Consider the following 21,612-nt stretch of genomic DNA (forward strand, 5'->3'; position numbering starts at 1 on the left):
CCAATTTTATACAAGCTTTTTAAAAATAAAGACTAGATTTTTCCCCAATTCATCTCATGAAGTTTGTCTAACCTTGATCTCAAAACTGGAAAAGAAATAGTTCAGAAAGCAAAATTGTACTTCTGATAGATGAAAAAAGTATATGTGTGTGTGTACGTAAAAACAGAGGCAATAGCTCTACTTCTTGTATCTACTTTGTTTATTAGTGCTGTCCTCCTGTTGGATAGCTTGGCCACATGACTTGCCTTAGACAAGTGGAACATGACTTAAAATAATTCAAGCAGTTACTTGCAAATATTTATGAACTGGGGTTTGCCCTCTTGCTCCTCTCTGAAACAGCAAGATGACCATGTATGAGGCCTGTGCCAACATACTAGAGGATAATAACCCCCATATAGCACAGGCAAGCCTTCTTAACCAAGGATCTTCCATTCCAAACCAATTATTCTACCAACTGTCCCATGTGAACAAAATCATTCTAGATTATCTACCACCAGCCAACCGACCACCTGATCAGAGATGCATGAGAGCCCAGCAAAGATTCATGGAGCTGACCCAAACCAGAACTGCTCAGATTCGTGAGCTAAATAAAATGATACTTTTAGTCATTATGTTTTGTGGTGGTATTTTACACAGCAAATACATGTGCGTGTGTATATATGTATACATGTATGTGTGTGTATATACATGCATATATGTATATATGTGTATGTATATACACACACTAGGTACTTACTCTGCTCACCCATTTTTTTTTCATCCAGTTCCTTCATTTAACACATATTATCTGAAGGTATACTTTGTGGTAATCAATTGTATGTGTGTGTGTGTGTGTGTGTGTGTGTGTGTGTTTTAATGAGGTGTTAAAAATTGAAGAGATGAAAACAAATGACCTCATGAAGGAATGACTTGGTTATTACCTCCAAGGAGTCAGGGTAATCAGGGGGCTATAAGCAAGGAAGGTGGCATGGGGGCTTCAGGGGTATTTGTAGTTTTTGTTTATTTGTGTGTTTTTTTGGCTGTCAAATGACCCTTTATTGGAATATTTTCCTTTGTAGTGCTGCTAGCTGGGCACCCCACAGCACCACTGTTGACGTCATCTATGATGTCATGAGGGGGCAGCCATCTACTTTGCAGTCCACAGACTGGGCATCCACAGACTCTCTTTAATGGTTCCAGAGTGTTCTCTGCCTAAAGATCGGTGCCACATCTGTCTGGTTATGTTGACTGTCTCATCAAAAATGATATTTCCTCTGTGCTCAATGTTTGTCTGCATCTTTCCGTCTCTGGGTGGTTCCTTACAGGCTTTGATGATCAGGTCAGAGGTAGAAGGAACCACCTCAATCTGTCTGTGCTGAATGGTCAGTTTCACCATAATCCCAGACCCTGTCAGTCACCCGTTGCCTTGGTGATGTCTCCACCAACCTTTTTTGGAGACAGACTGAGGGACCCCATCCTGGGGGCCAGGGCAGACATGGCACTGACGTCCCCACCGGTGAACCTCAGATACATGACTTTGATCTGGTTGGGTAGAACTTGGGCAACACAGTGGGGGAGGCTGGGATTGGAAGAACCAGGGTGTGGGACAACAGAAGAAAGTTGCACCCTGCTCTCCAACAAGCAGAAAGCTATAGCAATTTAATTATTAAGCAGGACAAGGGGTATGTGAGCTATCCATTTCTGTATGTGTGAAATGTTTCAGTGAATAAAGATTGATTAGTTTAATGTATATGTAAGCTGCCTATCTAAAATCCAGCTGAAAATTTGTAGCTACATCACTAAATGTTTTTTTAAGAATCTCTTCCAATTTACTAGAGCTGCCATTATGCAAAATACCAGAAATGGAATCGCTTTTATAAAGGGGATTTATTATATTACAAATTTACAGTTCTAAGGCCATAAAAATGTCCAAACTAAGGTATCAACAAGAAGAAACTTCACTGAAGTATGGCCGATGGTGCCCAGAACACCTCTGTCAGCTGGGAAGGCATGTGGCCGGCATCTGCTGGTCCTTTGCTCCCGGGGTGGGGGGGGGGGGTGGTTCCTTTCTAAGCTTCTCCAGGACAAACTCTGGGCTTCATCTCTTAGCTTAGTGTCTCCACATGTCCTTCGGTCTGCATCTCCAAGTGTCAGCAAGCATACGGGTCTGTGTCGGCTCTTAGCTTCTCTCTTAAATACACCAGTGAACTAATCAAGACCATTCCTGACTGGGCGGGGCCACACCTCCATGGAAATAACGTAATCGAAAGTATCACCCACAGTTGGATGAGTCACATCTCCATGGAAACACTCAATCAAAAGTTTCTACCTTAATCAAAAGACTAATAAATCTGCCCCCACAAGACTGCATCAAAGAACATGGCTTTTTGGGGGACATAATATGTCCAAACTGGCACAAGGTCCAAGGAATACCAAATCCCACGTAGGAAGCAGGAAGGGCAATGGGGTCAGTGAAATCCTCTGTTTCTAAAGTCTGAATCGTATATATAGATTATCAAGATATTAGAGTTCATGTTTAGGTTATAACATGGCCTGAAGAAGAGCTATTGCCATTTGCTCCTTGTAGATTAATCTTATCCCAGTGTTGGATTCTGAGGCCCCCCCATGTTTTCCTCTGCTGCCATATTTGACCACTGCTGCTCCCCACTCATGGTGGCCACCCACAGTGTCTTCCAGCAAGGCTCCTATTCCTGGGACATATTAAATTATTTTGGTACTTGGTTCAAAACCCATAGACAAGACATTACTTCCGAAAAACCAGGGCTTTCTCAGAAACAAATTCCCTAATTTGAATGGAGCTGGTCAGAAAGAAGAAGGTGCCAGCCCTTTGTTTTTTTGTGTGTGTGTTTTTTGTTTTTTTGGATGTACAACCCCAACTTCCCACTTCTGCCCCCACAGAATCCCACAATTTCAACAACAGGAAAAAGAATACTGCCATTCTCAATCTATGGAGAAACATCAACAGAAAACAAAATAAACTTGCTTTTTGAAAACCAGCTTTTATTCATTCACATAATTTGAAATGCCCCCAGCCACGATCAGTATCACCTTTGACGTGGCTTCGGCATTTTGTCTGCACATCACTTTGTCTGCTCATCACTCTGCCTTCAGAAAGAATGGGGATGCCTAAATGAAAGCCGTCTGCTAAGGCTTGAAAGAAATGCTTAACTATTGAACACAATGTCTTAAAACAGAAGCTATGTGGATTTCCCCATTGATACAGAACAATGGCTCTCGAGACCTCACAGAAGTGTCTCATATTCACTGCACAGGTCCCAAAGGGGAGCAGATCCCTGTTGCTCATTCTGGTACATCTTAGCAGAATTCCATGTAAATTTCCAGGAAATTTGATTCAGGCAATGGTTTAAGAAATGCATTCAGGTTCAGAGAAAATATTTCCTAGCATTATGTTGATCTCTTGACTTACTGCAGAGACAGTAGGAACCACTAACTTCATATGATGGTTAAATGTCCTTTGTCTGTGGGCTACTCGGAAAATAGTCCCTCTCTTCTCCATCATACCTTATATTCCCAGGGCTCCAGTTAAAACGGAAGATGGAAATGATGACCTAATAATTTCTCTCTCTCTCCCATTCTTTCTGTATCTCTCAAACATATAGACACAACACATACGCAAAGACATATGCAGGAATCCATATTTTTTAAAAAAGACCACAATTGTCTTCCAAAACTATCAGGGAGGTCAAAACATTGGGCTCTTTGATTAGAATCTAAAATTCCAGTAATTTTCCTATCCATATAAGTATATCAGAGCACACAGTCTAAATTTTCATTGTTTGTGCAGCATTAATTAAGATGAATTCATTTGATGAATTTATTAATTTACTCCCTTTTCCTTCCTTCCTCTATTTATTCTCATTCCCTTCACTCTCCACCTCCCCAACCTGCAGTTTTATTGCATTTCCCATTAAAGAATTCTTCCAACCACTTCCACCGGAGGCAAGATCAACCAGAGACGCAACCTAAGTACATGAGTTCTGGGCTTCTATTCCCCCTTCCTGCCACTCCATTCCACTGTTTTACAGGAGCTCAAAGACTTCAGATCCCTTTACAGTAACACCACACTCTTAACTAACTTTCTGGAAAGTTAAATTACTCGTCCCTTCAATCTTCATTAACTTCTTGTGTTTATTTTATTTTCTATTTATTTAAATTTCTCTTACCAAGACATTAAAAACATCTGCTTTCCTGATTCTTCAAAGATTATCTGTACTTATGAAAGATGAAGGTATAAGTACTTAATGATAAACTGCCATAGGTATTCTTATTTAGTATTTGCCACATTTTTACGAGTTGTTTTACTCCAGTAGTTCAGGTAATGTCAGATGCTGTAATAACAACAATAAATGAAAAATGTGTAATGGCTTATACCCAATGGAAATTTATTTTTAATTGCAAACTAATTTTTCCTGATTGGTGGACGGCTCTGCTCCAAGTGCTGGTTTAGGGATTCAATCTTCTTTCATCTTGTTCTTTCAGCACCTTCAGCTAAATCCAACGAAAGAGGAAGAACATAGAGAACCACATGTGGACGATTTCATAGGACAAGCCTCAAAGTAGCAAAGATCGTATTCCACTGGCTTGAACTCAGTTATATGACCACTCTTTTTTTTTAAAAAAAAACTAAATTCAGTTTTATTGAGATATATTCACACACCATAAATCATCCATGGTGCACAATCAACTGTTCACAGTACCATCATAGAGTTATGCATTCATCACCCCAATCTATTTTTGAACATTTTCCTTACACCAAAAAGAATCAGAATAAGAACAAAAAATAAAAGTAAAAAAGAACACCCAAATCATCCTCTCCATCCCACCCTATTTTTCATTCAGTTTTTGTTCCCATTTTTCTACTCATTCATTCATATGCTAAATAAAGGGAGTGTGATCCACAGGGTTTTCACAATCACACTGCCACCTGTTGTAATCTACATTGTTTTACAGTCGTCTATAGGGGTCCAGACTACTGGGTTGGAGTTTGATAGTTTCAGGTATTTACTTCTAGCTGTTCTAATACATTAAAACCTAAGAGGTGTTATCTGTATAGTGCATAAGAATATCCACCAGAGTAACCTCTTGACTCTATTGGAAATCTCTCAGCCACTGAAACTTAATTTTGTTGCATTTTGTATCCCCCTTTTGGTCAAGAAGATATTCTTGAACCCACAATGCCGGGTCCAGATTCATCCCCAGGAGTCACAGCCTGTGTTGCCAGGGAGATTTACACCCCTGGGAGTCAGGTCCCATATAGGTGGGAAGGCAGTGAGTTCATCTGCCAAGGTGGCTTAGTTAGAGAGAGAGAGGGCCACATCTTAGCAACAAAGAGGTACTCAGGGGGAGACTCTTAGGCACAATTATATGCAAGTTTAGCCTCTCCTTTGCAGTAATGAGCCTCATAAGGGCAAGTCCCATGATAGAGAGCTCGGCACATCAAACTGCCAGTCTTAATGTTTGTGACAACATCAACACCAGTCCAGGTGAGGAAGTCCAACACTTCTGCACCTTCCCCTAGTTCCTCAGTGGGGGTCTGTAAACATATTTTTATTCCCTGCCCAAATTACTTTGGGATGTGCATATGACCACTTTTAAGTGTAAGGGATGCTGAGAAATGTGGTTGAGTTGTGGGTTTGGGAAGAAGTCAAATCAGACTTGAAGATCAGCTAGCCAATCTCTACCAAACTTTCTTTCTGTTCAGAGAAATTCCTTTAACTATTTGTTAAGAGTTGGTTTGCTGGCAACAGATTCTCTTAGCTTTCCTTCATCTGGGAATAACATTATTGCTCCTTCATTCCTGACAGATATTTTCACTGTATATAGAAGTCACAGTAAACAGATCTTTTCTTTAAGCACTTAAGAAATGTGCTGCTTCCTTCTGGCATCCATGATATCAAATAAACATGCTGTCATTTGAATTGGTGTTTCCCCTGCAAGTAATAAGTTGTTTCTAGATGCTTTTAGTTTTCAGAAGTTTTAATTATGATGTGTCTTATCATACATTTCTTTGGGTATATCCTATTTGGGATTTATTCAGCCATAAACACATAAACTGTAGTTTTATATATTTTGCCCAATTTGGGAAGTTTTCAGATATTATTTCTTGAAATCTCTTTTCCATCCTAATCTCTGTCTCCATTACTTCTGGGACTCTGATGATGCTAATATTCACTCTTTGGTATTGTCCCACAAGTCCATGAACTCTGCTCATTGCTTTTCAGACTATTTTCTTTCTGTTTTCAGTTTAAGTAAATTCTATTGATCTTTCCTCAAATTTGCTGATTCTCTCCTCTGTCATTTCTACTGTATGGTTGAGTCCATTGATTGGATGTCTGCGATGCTCACTCTGTTAAGGGATTTAGGTGCCCTATTTAAATCCTTAAATTATTTTATGAGTTAAGTATCACTTTTTGCACTTAAAAAAAAAAAAGGAAAACAAGTCACAATGAGGTTAAGTAACTTGTTGGTAAAGTACTAGCATACGATTTGAATTCAGATATGCTGACTCCAAAATCTTTCAACTGTAACACATAAACTTGATTGGAATTCTCAACTCCTTCATAACAACACTAGCATTGGATTACCTTTTCCTGACAGCCTTTCTAAGAAGGGGCACTTCCCAAATATGGGTTCATTGTTTGGCGTGGCTAACAGAAGTCACACCAAACCCGGCTGAAGAGGAAAAGATGGTTTATTTTATACCTGCGGAAAGCAGGGGAAGTTTTCCCAAATCTGCATCCTGGAAGTGTTTCTCCAATTTGGTTTTATACCCAGGTTCAGAGACAAAGAGAGATAACCATTCAGTCAACATGCAACAAGAGCGATAGACAAAAGGCCCATCTATCTGGGAGGTGTGGGGCAGTCTCCCAATGATTCTTTAATTGGCTAAACCCATTAAAGACAAAGGGAGTCAATTATTTTAGTTAGCACGTAACAGGTTTGGAGAACTTCAGTAATTTGTTATCTCCTGTTTTCTAGGTGACACCTGGGAAAGATGCAAACTTTACATTTTACATATGTTTGCAGACCTTTCATTTACAAATTGATCCTTTGTGAGACTAAGAGCTAGCAGTATAGCCTGTTTTCAGTTTTAAAGGTTACATTTTAAAGTTACTTTACAATTTCCTGCTTGTTTACAGTCTTTTTAAGATTTTATTTTAAAAGTCACTGTTACACTTTAATGTCTAATTTATGAATATGGGGCACCTTTATTTTCCATACTGTGTTCTATGCTGTGTAGATCCATATATCAACTAGACACAGTCTCTGCTCTGGAGAGTAGCACAATATGGAAGTCTGTCTCATGGCTGTTTTTTTCTTTTTTTTTTTTTTTGTTGTTGTTCTGTTCATTTTCCTGACTGTATTCTTCAGTAATGAGTGCTCCACTGAGAGATAGTTGGGATTTTTTCACTATTGATGAAAGAGAAAATAAAAAGTAGTTGTTCACTGTAGTATTAAATTCTTTCATAATCATTTAAGAGGTCCATTATGGGTGCTGCTTAGCATTATTAATAAACCAATAAGTACTTAAGAATTTATTCCTTATCCTTCCTTGTTTGTGCAACCAGAAAGATACAATTCTATAAGCTACACTACTTCATGTAGCTTAGGAGGCACAATTAACGTACATAAAGCAATTGAAGTGCATCATAATCCTGAACATATTTCAGTGACAAATTGTTCAGAGAAATGAGATTACAAATGGACTGGAATAGTTATAAAAGATATCCTACCACAGGTGGAACCAATAGGAAGATCAGAGAAATAAAAATGATGCATAAGATCCAGTTGGTATATTATCCTAGGCCAGTGTTTCTCACAATCTAACAGGCATCAGAACTACCTGGAGGGCCTGTTTATAACAGATTGCTTGAGTCCCACTCCCATAGTTTCTGATTCTGTAGGAATGGAGTACAGCCTGAGAATTTGTATTTCCCAGGTCATGCTGATGCTAGTGAGCCACTGATCTAGCTAAGCCATTCACCCTGTCTGGGTCCTATCAGCAACTTACATATTTCAGAGACCAACTTATAACACCTGCTGTTGGCTTTGAAGTCTGGTTTTTCTTTCACTTTCTTGAATTTCATTGCTCTACCTGCAATATAAATATATCCTAATAAACAAATCTAGGTCATGCTACTTCAAAGAAAAACATGGTGATAGAACAGAAAAAATTGACTTCCTGGATGCAACCAACATTGGTCCTTCTATTTGAAAATACTTCAATCTTTGATACTTTTATATACAAATCCAGCATCAAAGTGGACTCCTAGGTTCTGTCAGATTTCTTCTTTCTAGTAAGAGATGAAACGTTTGTCTGCTGTCATTCTCTTAACATGATAATTAGACAGTGTGATAATACCATTTGCCTGGTTTTTATAATCCTTGATCATATGTTAATCATAAATAAAGGCCACAGACTCAATGACTTAATTACAACCTTAACTGATAGAGAAAAACCTTGCACTATCCTCATGGTAGGAAAAAAGTCTTTCGAACATATTTTGAAATCAATCAATGATAAATGTATTGAGGTACTGATACTTGGTCTAGCATCGTGATTTGACTATATGCCAATATACCCACTTTCAGGCCTTTACATTTAGCATATTCTTTCAACTCTTCATCACAAGAAATTCTTTGACATTTTTCGAAGTGCAGCTCATGTTTGCTCAATCCATTGACCTATTACACTTCTTGCTAGCACCAAGCAAATCTTATATACCAGGCTCTACGCTAGGTGGTGAAGATGCAGATGTAAATGAAACATAGGAGATGAACCTGTGGTGACAGAAACAGACTTGTAAAAATATAAATTCAACAAAGTATTGAAGGTTCTATTGTAGAAGTATAATGGCTATACTTTGACCCAAAGGAAAACAATCAACCCTATCTGTTTTTATATTATACTCTGAAATGTCATATGAGTTGATTGTTTTTCTCCTCAAATGCAAGAAGTTCCATATATTCTTAGTAAATGTTCTCTCAGTAAATGTTAAAACAGTTACTGATTTATGCATTTAACATTAAACTTGTCCTATGTATAGCCCAAAATATTTAGCAAACTTCTCCCTTGGTAGTGAGTCTTCAAGTAGAAAATAGTCTCAACATTCTAGAACTTTGAGGACATAAAGATATAGACACTCTGAACAAATCAAATACATCAGTGTTGAAACATGGAAATAATTAGACTAGATGTGGTCTATCAGGGGAGGCAGGAGAAGTCAGATCATGGCCATGACTTTACTTAGGATATCCCTCTCCACACTCCCCATTCCTGGGGAAAAAGCCTCAGGAATTTGCCAGTGTCCTGATGGAGAAAGATTAAGAGTTTACAAGACCCACAGGCCACTGAAGCCTGGCTCCATTGCTGGTGGTTGTATAGATATGAACTCAGATACACAGTTAAGTCATTGTTTCCTAATTGTTCTATGGTCTTAAGAAGTCCTATGAAAGAAGAACAGTTCTGGATATTGTTAAGCAATCTTATAGGCACTTCTGGTCTCTAGGGTGTGTCAACAAGGCAGCCAACACCTATCTCATTGGGACCAGTGGCTAGAACATTTCCATTTCTCCTGTGGTGGATCCATGTCCAAAAAGGAATAGACCAGAGAAGCATTTAATTACTAATCTGAACCCGTTTTCTCTTCTATAGAAATCTGGGGTTTATGTGCAAGCACTCAATGGTTCCTCTAAAATTCTACAGAAGCTTGATTTCAAGCATACTCTACCCATGAACAAATGGTATTCCTGAGCTGGTAATTTGATTGATTAGTAGGTAAAACATGGAAGGTCTTATTTTTCCAATGGCAATTCACTTTGCATTTTTGAAAGCGATATGTAATAATTTCTATATTATTCTGAAATGGGAAATCCGTTCCCTAGATAAAATAATGAATTCAGAGGAAAGAATTCCCCAGAGCAGCCAAAATGCATATTCTCAAAAATCTTTACAGCAATGCTTGTAATCTCAAAAACAGTTTCCCAGCTGCCCATTGGGCACCCAATATTTCAGATGGAATAAACTGAAAACAAATTACTTTATGAAAGACAGTGAGTGTTACGTGCTAATGTTAGCACCTTTATTTCATTTTGGCTGCTTTGGTTGCATATTAAAGTGAGTATGAAGAGAGATTAGACCAACATAAAGAACAATGTTCTTGTAAATGCATGATTCCTTCTTGTGTTTCTACCATAAGTCAACAGAAAGATGGGAGGAACCTTGGGCAAGAAGGAATGACCACTAATTGGTTCAGAGGAAACACAACAATTACATAAATTTGACTTAAGCATGAAAAATTTCATTCAATTTCATACATCACAAAAGTTCCTGAGCCCTTATGTTCACCACTTGGCTGTTTTCTGTAATACATCATTTGAGCCTAGATTCAGATAATCAGCCAACAAATATTATCATTGCTGTATTCATTTTCTAATTCAAATGACTGGCATTTTCCTATATTCAAGAGACACATGAATCTCAGCTTTGCTATTTACAGTAAGATATTTTTACTTTATGCTCCCAGGTTGTGGTCTTGAGTAAAGCTTAATGAGTAGCTACTGCGTAGTGATCCTTACTGTATGTCAGATGATATATGTAGAAGGACTAATATGTACAAATAATTGAACAGTCCTATAAAAATACTATAATCTTCACCTTACACATATCTTACAATGAGTAAATGGCTGAATTAGATTTGGAGTGAAGTCTTTGTGATTTCACACTGCATATTTTATCCCTGTCTATAGCCAACTGTGCTCCTCCCATACTTATAGTTCCAAATTCTAAGAAATAGACTTAGTTTTGCCACTGATAATTAAAGTCTTCCATTTCTTTATGGAGATCCGTCTTTTTTTCATAAAACTATTCTTGTGATGAAGACAGATAAAGTCCCTCATGTGCTTCCATCCTTTAGAATAAAAGTGGGAGAGGAATTAAATCCACACATTGCCCCATTATGAGGAATTACACAAGAATAAGAGGGTGCAACTCAGCAAATAAATTCGTTAACCTCCCCCTCATGAGGGACATGACTCCCAGGAGAATGAATTTCCCTGGCGACGTGAGACATGACTCCCAGGAGTGAGCCTGGCCCTGGCAGTGAGGGATTGAAAATGCCTATTTGACCAAAAGGGGGAAAAAAGAAAGGCAACAAGCTGAGGTCACAGTGGCTGAGAGATCCCAAATAGAGTTGAGAGGCCATCCTGGAGGTTTCTCTTATGCAAGCTCCAGCTAGACATCCCAAATGGCCACAGTATGCCATGTCCTTACCAGAAGTAGTCCCAAGGTACCTAGGTCCCTACCTGAGATCCCATAAAAGATTCACAAACTAAGTTTTATCTCTCAGAAACTTAAGTCCACCAGAGTGTTCCTGTGCCAGACAAGTTCTAACGCCCAGAGGCAACAGCTCCTTGAAGAACAACAATCAGATGCAGCTCCCTTCCCCATACTGTCAATACCCCCTTTCAATATGTACAAGTTAGAGTGCTCACTGCGTAGACACCTTGAAGATGGAGAAAGAGATTAAATGAGAGGAAGGGGTAGCATCAAACAAGGTAAGATTTAACATAGGTCTATGAATACTGAAACTTGATATATATATATATATATATATATGATATTGGGGTGTTGGAATAGCTGAAAGGAGGTAAATGACATGGTGGGACTATAGCCTATAACATCCTTTGAAATTTGTTCCATAGTAACTCATTGAATTGTGCTTTGAAAGGCTTCACCTTTTATATTTATATTGCATAACAAGGAAAGCACTGAAACTGTGAAACTGTAACCCATAACAATTTTTGAAATTACCTATATAACTGTTTATTGAGCTGTACAATGAAAGTTAACACCTTTCTATTTGTATTTTATGTTATATTTTATAATAATGAAAATAGCTGAGGTTGTGGAACTGTGACCCATGACATTCTTTGAAATTTCCTTTCTAACTACTTGTTAAATCACACTTTGAAAGTTATCACTGTTACGTATAAACGTTAAAGTTCACAATAAAAAACGCATTAAAAAAGAGTAAGGGGGTTGTGCCAGTTTGAATGTATTATGTTCCCCAAAACACCATTATCTTTGATGTAATTTTGTGTGGGCAGATGTATCAGTGTTGATTAGATTGTAATTCTTTGAGTGTTTCCATGGAGATGCGCCCCACCCAACTGTGGGTGATGACGCTGATTGGATAATTTCCATGGAGGTGTTAACCCCACCCAATCAGGGTGGATCTAAATTAAATCACTGGAGCCATATAAATGAGCTGGCAAACAGAAGGAACTCTGTGCAGCTGAGAGTGACAGTTTGAAAAGGAGCTACAGCCAAAAGGGATACTTTGAAGAATGCACTGGAACTGAGAGAGGAGCTTCAGCTTACAGAGACATTTTGGAGACGGCTTTTGAAAGCACTTTTGCTCCAGAGAAGCTAAGAGAGGACAAACACCCCAAGAGCAACTAAGAGTGACATTTTTGAGGAGCTGAAGCCTAGAGAGGAACATCCTGGGAGAAAGCCATTTTGAAACCAGAATTCCAGAGCAGACGCCAGCCATGTGCCTTCTCAGCTAACAGAGGTTTTCCGGATGCCATTGGCCATCCTCCAGTGAAGGTACCCGATTGTTGATGCATTACCTTGGACACTTTATGGCCTTAAGACCGTAACTGTGTAACCAAATAAACCCCCTTTTATAAAAGCCAATCCATTTCTGGTGTTTTGCATTCTGGCAGCATTAGCAAACTATAACAGGGGTGATCCTATTTATCACTCTGAAAAAGGTGTCTGATTACATAAATGATGAAATACAGAGCACTATTCCACCTACTACACACTTATTTTCATCTTTGTGGAACTTTAGATTTAGGAGTTGAAGTAAAGTGAAGTGGGTAGTACAAGATAGAGACATTAGATGAGGAAGAATTGCTTAGGATGTACCAGATATTATTCATTTCTAAATGTTGGGGAGTGAAAATTTACAGGTGGTACAAACAGGTGAACTGAAAATGGAAGAAGTCTTGAAGACACTGATGCAAGCTTAATTCTTGGATTGCAATCTTTACCTGAGTATTGTCCTCATTTTAACTCTCCATGTATAAAATGAGTCACAGAAAATCATTTCCTTTCCTTCTCTATGGAGTATTCTGTGAGGTTGCATGCTATCATCTGGATTATAAAATTCTGAGTTTTATAAAATAAAAATCGCTTTAATTGTTTTGTTTAGTTTTTCATGAAGAACTGAGGCAAAAAGACAAGGTCTGCAGTCTCAGAGAAGTGCGTCTGATCTGATGTGACTTTTTTTAGCATTCTTTCTCCACTAGATTTTTATTGATAATGCTAAAGATAAGCAAAAAATTTATGAAATGATCTCATGGGCAAAAACATGGTTTAGACTTCTGGTTTAATCACTTAACTAGTTTCGTTATCATCAAAGAAGCCAATAACGTCTTATCAACCTCCTCTTGTGATGTTCTTGCCAAGAATTCTCCACAGGATTTAGGGATTTATAAAAGGAGAGGGACCCCACCATACCTCTTCAGTCCCTCATTTTGTGTCCTAGCTGATCTTCTGCTCCAGGAAATCTGGACCCCTTGAGTTTTCTCCAGTGTTGCATGGTCTCAGTTATCCTACATGTTTGCACAATTTGTTGTATAATGTGTGTCCCTGGTCATTTCTACTGTTTTCCCCCATTTACACTCTGCCACCCCTTTTTGGATTTACCATCTGTCCTTGCTGCCCCTAGCCCTCTGACTGAGCTCCTTGCTCTTTGCTCCAGTTTAGGACACCATGAATAATCTCTCTTACAATACTTACTCATGACAATTTTGCCTCTCTCACTTGGTAGGAAGCTCCTTGAAAGCAAATACCATTGTGTCTACTTCTCTGCCCTCAACCCATACAACATGTGCAGCACATAGTAAACCTTCAAAGATTATTTGTTTGATAAGTGGAGACCTTGTAGACCTGTGCTCTGCTTTATTAATTAAAATGGGTCTTCTGACCTCTCATTAGCAGAATTTGGGCATTGTTTTGTTTCTCCAAGAGTATTATGGATTTTAAGGGCAATTTATTTCTGGCAAATAATTGTATGCTGAGAGAGAAAAATCATAAACTTTCTCAGTATTAAAACAAAACAAGTGATCATGTTTAAGAAGGAAAATAAATTTCAATTTATTTGTATTTCCTAATTATCTTGGAAGATAAAGACATAAAACACAGAGCAAGTTTAGCACAAAGAGTTACCAACCAGCCTTTCCAACTCTATGCCACAGTATGGCCCCATTCACTCTGCAGTCCCAATTTCCACATGTCTCTCGGGACGGTCTCCCTATCTCAATATATATTTACTCCTCAGCCCTAGCTTGGAGGAGCCCCATGGGGGATTGTTAGTTAGCCAGTAAAAGCTAGATTGACTTTCTAAGCCTGAATTATGCTGGGAGTTTGCTGAGGCTGCCAGGTTCCAACATGGTCCCTCTGGCTAAAAGGGTTTTTTACTGTTGTAGGGCTGAGACCACTGAGTCATTTCCACCCCCCGCCATGGGCACTGCTTCAAACAGGGCCTCACCTAAACCTCTCCCAATGGAGAGGAGCCACGGGATCTGCTATAAATGAAAGGCAGCTCAGCCTCGAACAGCATTGCTAACCTTCTTCATACTTGGCCTTTTCCTTTCAGAATTACACTTTAAAGGAAATAACATCCTAAGGGCTTGGTCCAGTTCCTTTAATTGGTTCTGATTTTTACTCCCTCTGGATCCCTACCCTATAAGAACATTTAAACTCAGGTTGCTGTAGAATGGAGAGCAGAAAACTTGGCAATATTTGAAGGGAAAGGAGGCTGTTTATCAAAGGTAAATTCATTTCCAGCCACTTAAATTTGATAATTTCTTGTTCCTATCTTAATCAGAGTGGGATGTGGGACCTCACCAGGCATCGTATGTTTGAGAGATACGGCTTGACCTGTTTGGGTGCCACAGCCACTTTTCTGGACAATTTTGAATCTTGTTACCTCAGAGGAATTTGATTGCTAGAAATAAAGCAAGTAGATTTTAAATATGGCAGCATATTAATTGTCATTTTTAGTTAAATATGGCAATATATTATGGCCATATAAAGTTATTTTAAATAAAAGAAATGCCACTTGCTTGAAAAGCTGGATCTTCTAATGCAGAGAAACGTAGTAAGATCCTGCTTAGTATAAACAACTATAAGTTGGCCTGATTATGTGTCTTATTAAACATTTGTGGGAACAAGCATTAAGGACACTTCACCTGCAGTCTGAGCATGAATTACTCAAGGCTTATTCAGTTTATTTGAGAGGAAGAAGTTTATTTTTATTTGGTTTTGTTTTTTTCTGAACTAGTTTATTAAGTTACCCTATATGAAGTTTGGGGATTTGAAGTCTGGCAAATCTAAATTTGCCTACCAAAGTATAAAAAATTCCCCCACCAAAATAAAAAAAAAAAAAAAAAAAAAAACCATAAATGGGAGTAGGAAAAGGTAAGAGTTAAAGTCAATCTTTTGGATACACTGAATGTGGAATGCAATAATATGTTGTGAGAAGAAGTGAGCACGAGGATGGTCTGTTTGAAACCATTGGAACAGTATTTTAGCAAAAACAACTGCAGGTAAGTACATCAGAACACATAAAATACAATAATTTTAAATTCTAAGCTTCATGCCCAAATCATTCCAGTATAACCAAATTCCTTGCTAGGATCTTCAAAAACACCTTGACATCTAGGTGATATTGAGTACCCAGTTCATGCCCTGTGAAAATTCAAAGCCCTTCCCAGGATTACTAAGATTTTCTAAAGGGCTTCCATTTGGAGCAGAGCTCCAGCTCTGAACATTAGCTTTTACAATCTCTGAATCATTTAACTTTTTCTTTTACAAGTAAGTGTCAGCATATGATGAGTCTAACTTCTCTATGGCATCGACCCAGATGATTTGGCCAAAGGCAGTATACCATTTCTTACCTAGACATCATACAATTTGCACCCTTTGCTTGTCCTGCAATATAAAGAAGTCATTTTGCTCTCTGAAGGACTAATTGTACCAAAGAAGAGTGATATCAGGAAAATGCTAACAGGGAAAGGTCCCTTGGACTTGGTCTTCAAAGACAAACTTCTATTTGTAGCTTTTCTTTAGCCCTTTTCATTACTGTCCCTCATCATCCAATAAACTGCTTCCATCAAATAAATAAGAATTACAGCAAATTTATTCTCCTTGGTCTTATGGTTAGTTACGTTTTGTAACAAGATAAAGCTTTTTCAATTCACCATACATTGTTCCTCCAGGACAACTACTATATTCTCTGAAGATACTAATTGGGGTAGGATTCAGTCAATTTTTTTTTTCTTTTTTGTTTTTTAAGAAATGACAGGCTGCCATATTTACACCTCCTGGGGAAAATCAAAACATGGGAGTCTCTCAGGTGGTAATGACTTAATTAAGCAAATGGTCTTCTATTAGGTTACTTCTAATAATAGAATCTTTTCCCCAAAGTGAAATCCCAATATGTAAAGATGATACTAGAGGGACAGATATTTTGGAAGCAGAGTTGGGACCCTGATGCCTTGTGCATTGGACTCCCCCCACCCTGATTCTCCGATTCTCCAAAGTACCTCTGCATACTCAATACAAGCAAATGCTCCATGGACCTCAGATAGAAGACAACAGGACTAAACTAAAGAGAACTCAGGAGAACAATTTAGACAAATGGTTATTTTTCACTGGAGTCCCATAATGTGTCCACAGTACATTGCTAACATAATCCACAATTTAGTCATTCACATCCTACTTATCTACACATAGGAATGACTGAAGAGATAGACAAACTGCAACAGACATGGCTGTTTCTGCCTAAATTCTGCATTTCCACTCTCCGTTTGCGGAGTCTGAAGTCATTTATTTAGCACTTGCCTCTGCCACATGAGTCACCTCATGCCTTTGGTCTAAATGAGGCATTTGTCTACCATCACTCCATCTTCCTTTTCTGTAGCAGGCTCCACAGCTCCATTGGGAGAAAGGTCCTATTAAACCAGAACAGCAAGCCCAATGCCTCCCATCTCAAATCCTGGCAAGTTTTCAACACTACTGGCCTCCTCCATGGTTTTCTAAGACTAAACTTAAGGTCCACCACCACCCTTCAATGCCAATTTGCTCTAACCTGAATTAAATTCAAATTTTAATTTTCATTCTGTTAGCAACTGGGTTTGACCCCACTTCTACTTCTGGTCCCCAACCCAGGAGATTTCTTATTAATTTTTATCTATCAGGGCTCTAATTCCTCAATTAAAGCCAGACCTGGAAGGCCATGTACTGGGTGCCTCTAATCCTGGCTTTCAACACACATCATCCCACTCCCTGCAATGTGCAGTGTAGGAGTCTGGGTGGAGGTGGGGTAAACTTCAGTCAGCACATCACCACTCTCTCCCTAAGGTCATGAGACCAAGCCACACCATCACTGAGCCAGGACCAGTTGGAAGGAATTGTTGCCTTTTCTCACTCTGTGCATGATAAGATATCACACTATTTGGGAGACAAAGACATCATATTATCTGCAAGGACCAACAATATCTTCTACTAATAAAGATGTTTCTGAAAAGCATATATTCTCTTCTCATTGTTTAGAAACTTTTTCCTTATTGGTATCCTGGATTCTAAGCTACAAGTAGAGAAAACCATTATTGCCTTGCCATGTGTATCTTCATCCTAGCCTAGATTTTTTTTCCCATGGACGTGCAAATGGTTTCTTTAGGATACACCTACACCAAAAATATGGGCAAGTAAGTGTGGCTCAGAATGCTTTGAACTTGTGTAAGTGGAAGGTCAAAGTCACAGAGTTGGACCAATAACAGAAACAGAACTTATGTCCAGATTCCTGATTCCCTTGTCAGGTTCATTCCATTCCATCAACCCCCATCTTAGGTGCTTCCTTCAGTGAGGTGCTTGTCTTATACCACATTCCACCTCAGATCAAATCTCCCAGAGATGTCTATGAGCAACCAAATCCAGGGACTGATTTATTCTACTTCAAGACTTAATGATGATTTGGGGCCAGAACTAAGCAATTTTAATTTTACTTCCACTCTCTTCCATGGTCCTATTTTTGTGTGTGCATTTGGGCTTGTGAATGCATTTTGAGGACACTTGAGTTATTCATATGTAGGTAGCAGAGCTTGGAGGTATTCATAAGAAGGTGGAAGAAATTTTCACCAATGTTTCTGTCCCATCCCCATCCCTGTGCACGAATCTCATTTCTCCAGTGTGTTTTAATTTCAGAGACCTCCTCATTTCCATTTCCTGGTAATGTTTTTATTTATTTATTTATTTTTCATTGTTCTTGCCTCCTGACCAATGGTGTTCTGGAACAGGCTCACATAGGTTCACAATAGTTGATTGTGTATATCCGTTCCAAACTTGAAGGGAAGTTAGAAATTGGCCATAGTAGGAATGTTTACAAAATAGGAATCTGCAAATGCTACAAATCAGAGATTTTTTTCATTGCTTTGAGAACCAGTTGTTAACAATTTACCAGTACACCCCTCTCCCTGACCTATTGGATAAAGCAAGTCTCCTTATTCCAACGAACTTTGCTCCTTTGTAGAGAACCTCATTTTTGCTGAAAGTTTAGAATGGGCCATGCTATACAGTACTCCCAGTGTGGTGGTTATTTTGCAATTAACCTGCTACATCAGCATGGACTTTCCTCTGCTCCCAAATCATAGCTACACACCTCCTGCAGGCAGTTGCCAAAGATTTGCCTACATCACCATTTATGCATTTCTCTTCTATTACCAAGAGAGGAGGGCATTGTAGACCCTCTAATTCCAGTTGACTCACAAGATAAATGCAGTCATTTGAGTGAACCCTGGTGAAACCAACAGAAGAACCACTACACTACCTATAGAATTCTGATAAATAATAAATTCTGGTTTTAATGAACCAAGTTTTGGGGTGGTTTCTTAAGTGTCAGTAGATAACTCTTAGAGCATCCCTCCACTCAACTGATTTCCAACTGAATTACAAACATCTCCCTGGCTGCTTACTTTGGCCTTTGGAGGTTTCACATGTTTAAGGAACACGTCTTTGAGAAGATTCAGTCATAAGAAGAGGAAAACTCTCAGGTAGGGCCTTCAACAGGAAATGGAGGGAGATCGATTGTAGGAGAGTCAATTGAGTAAAGAGGGAAACTTTAAAAGCTAAATAAACACATACAACGGCAGCTGACCACACATCCCCTGAGAAAAATTCCTTTAAAATTTCCAAATGTAAGCGCAGCCTCCAGGGATCTGGCTAGAAGGATCACATTCCATAGCTCTTTCTTGCTCTTGATTCACTACAGTTGTTAATACAAGTCTCTCTCTGCATAATTTGTGTCCCTTTTGGGAGCCTTGGAATACCTAGGAACTGCCACATGCCTTCAAAGAAGGAAAAATTCATAATACACAACAAAGGTAAGCCTAGAAGTTAGACAGAATCCAGAACAAAAGCCCCAAGTTATAGATGCAGATGTCTCCTTAGATGATTGAGAAAGACTAGTAACCATGAGAAGCATGTTTTGGATGCCTATATGTTTGTATATTTGTTAGCTAGGAAAATATATTTGTACTAATATGCACAGAATAATTGCAAGATTGTGGCCATTTGATGGAATATTCCAGAAGAAGACTTCTTACCCATGAAGATTCCCTCAGTAACCACCTGCCCTGGCATTTTTAATTAGGTAGGACACCTCAAGATTAACATTAGTCTTTTTCAAGCATATATTTTCAGAGTACTATTTACTCTAACAGCACGTTCTAATTGAAGACATTGGAGTTGAACTAAAAATATAAAAGATCAAGAAATCCCTTTGGGTACTTAACAAATCCCTAATGGCAGTAAAGCAACAAACCGAGAATTTATAATTCTGTTCATATGTTACTTTCTGGGGGATCATACATTATTAAAACTTATTGAAAAGGCAGAATTGTGTTTTTCCTTCTTCACTTGGCCTGTTTTCTCTTTGCATTTCCCTCAGCAGAGGCTATAAAATGGGCCCGAGCAGGTTCCCATTAGCTGTGGTCAGTTTTAATTTCTGGTTCTCATGCACAAAGCTGATGCATGTAGGTTCCTTACCCTGGGAGGAAAATACCACAAAACCATTTTTGGAATTGCTTAATTAAAAAAAAAATGCAACCTGCAATTTGCACAGCAAAATTTAAGACAATTGCCAACCTCACGTGGATGGATTTCTCAACTATACAATGTGTTGTCCTCAAAGACCACTCCATTTGCCCATGTTCTCCAAATATTATCACATCAGAAAAAAAGTGGCAAAACTTTTTTCTTCTATCTCCATCAAATTTGGAGTATGACCTGTCACAACTTTTGAGGTAAAAACAGAGAAAAGATAAACTCCTAAGTACTCTGGTACCAGAATCCATACCTCCCATTCAGAGCTAACAATTCACCACCATTATATATCCCAGATTGAGAGACTAGAGTAGCAAACACCCATCTTACTTAACAGCACTACACGGAGAGCAATCTGAGATGAAATCTTCTAGCTCATATCTGAATTAATTAGAACTCTTTCAGTTTCACGGAAGAAAAGCTTCACTCATACTGTCAATGATGAGAAGGGATTAATTGGCTCATATAATTGAAAAGTCATGGAGTAGATCAGAGTTTGGGTATTGATGAATTCATCAAGAAAACTTCTTCCTCTCCCCTTCTTGGCATTCTTTTCTTGAGTGTTCCTTTTTTCTCAAAAGGGCTCTTCTGGTGTAGTGGAGCAGATGAGAAACATCAGCACCAGCTTATATTACATAAGCTAAGGAATTCCAACAACAAGAAAGTACCTCTCATTCCATCAGAAGGCCTGGAACTCTCATTGGTCTATCTTGGGTTAAGCTCACATCCATAAACAGTCACTGAAGCCAGAGGACAGAATGCTTGGATGTGCCAGGCTTGGGTTTTGTATGGCTCAGATTCCCATAGAAGCAGAGCCTGTGTGATAGATTCCAGAGCAAATGGCTTATTGAAAGGTGCAAGAAACATAAGTGAATGACAGGGAAGTTAGCCAATACAGGGGGTGTTTTAAATCAGGCACCAATGAGAGATAAGAGCTTAATCTTGCAGGAATATTCTCTAGCAAAACAAATACTGAAGAATTACTCTGCCAAGGAGTGAGGGATTTGGGGGTATTTATACCCTCACACCCACTAGTTAATAGGTTAGGGTTGTCTGCTGAGGAATTTTTCCCCAGGTCTTTCCCACCTACCTCATTCCTGGACAAAAAAGGTTTCATCAACATGAGGACAGTCCTCTAACAATCACACTATTGCTGCATGTTGAAAGCCAGACTAGTATGCGTGGAAATGGATATGGGATCTGAAGGGATGTGGGCAGAACATCCACAGAGTCTGCCATGGATCCCATTCTGACCTCTTGTTCAGTGGAAGCAGGAATTGGTACATTAGGCCCACCCAAACCACATCTAATGAGAGCAGAGGAAGAATGAGGCTCACAAATGAAAACCAAGGTACTATCCCTCAGTAAAAGAGGGGAAGTATCTTTGACAGGTAAAAGCAAGAGATAGTAACTTG

General features: G+C 38.8%; 1 pseudogene; it reads right to left on the reverse strand.

Moving 5' to 3' along the window:
* Positions 1–999: 999 nt before the first annotated feature.
* Positions 1,000–21,612, reverse strand: part of LOC119515246 — a 77,420-nt pseudogene continuing 56,807 nt past the window's right edge.

This window comes from Choloepus didactylus, chromosome 19, assembly GCF_015220235.1.
Source record: "Choloepus didactylus isolate mChoDid1 chromosome 19, mChoDid1.pri, whole genome shotgun sequence".
NCBI classification, from domain to species: Eukaryota; Metazoa; Chordata; class Mammalia; order Pilosa; family Megalonychidae; genus Choloepus; species Choloepus didactylus.